Source organism: Mustela nivalis, assembly GCF_964662115.1.
Source record: "Mustela nivalis genome assembly, contig: HAP1_SCAFFOLD_817, whole genome shotgun sequence".
Classification (NCBI taxonomy): Eukaryota; Metazoa; Chordata; class Mammalia; order Carnivora; family Mustelidae; genus Mustela; species Mustela nivalis.
The window spans coordinates 160,925-162,052 of NW_028135847.1; positions in this window are offsets into that span (position 1 = coordinate 160,925).

A 1,128-nucleotide genomic window follows, 5' to 3' on the forward strand; every position below is an offset into this window, starting at 1 on the left:
ATGGAATATAATTTATTTCCTAAAATGTCATTATTTGAATTGGGTCTTTATACTCGTAAAGTGGAGTTCATCCACCTCCTCCATTTGTGGAATTGATGAGAAGAAAATGGCATTGCCTTCTCTAAATGTCTAGAAGAGTTGAACAGGAAATGATTTGCACCTCGCCATCTGTGTGTTGACAGGGGTTTGATTACTGCTTCAAACGCTTTAGTCACTACTACAGAGCTGAGATTTTGTAGGTTTCCTGACCTAATCTTTGGAGTGAATATGTGTCTTGGAATTTATCCTTTTCTCTCAGTTCTTTTCTTTTGGGTTTGCTTCATTAGTGCTATTCTTCACTTCCTCCCCATCTTTTGTGTGTCTTATCTGTGTGTGTGTGTGCTGAGTGTGTTTCAAATAACAATTATAATTAAATTGATGGAGATAGGAAGTCGGTATTTAATGGATAGCAGTTCCATTTGACATGCCTTGAAAACTCACATTCCCTCTCTTTCAGCCACATTTCCTACAAAAAATGTCATCTTTTGTCCTCTTTGATAAACACATATTCTCTCAAACCTGACCTCAACAAACACCACATTTTGTGTGCCTGGGTAGTGTCGTATTATTTGTCCCTTTTTCCCTTGCTTTTTCATATGTCTCTTGACAGTCATGAAAGAGTGAAATTGTATGTTATTTGTCTTTCTGGGACTGATAGATGTGACGTAGGCTAATGCTCTCCACAATTCTGCCACATGAGGCAAGTGGAAAGAATTCATTCTTGCTTATGGCTGGGTAAGATTCTGTGGGGCTTTTTCAGGACAGTGAGATGGTAGTAGTGTCTGGTAACTCCAGACTTGTCTTTATCCAGGAACACAACAGGAAGATTACCACATCAACTTCAACATGGCAGAAATGAACTGGAGCCCACAAAGCAAACTCCATAGCAAAAGAGAGAATAAGTTGCAATCACTATGGGAGAAGATTGGAGACATGGTTTAGGGGAAAAGTGGAAAGTTGGTAATTCAGAAGGCAGTGAGACAATGCAATGGGCAAAGCCACAAGAGATCGGAGCACACTTGGAACCCACAAGGAGTACGTTCTCCAATTCCATTGATTCTGACCATCAGGGGGTCTGAATCATACTAG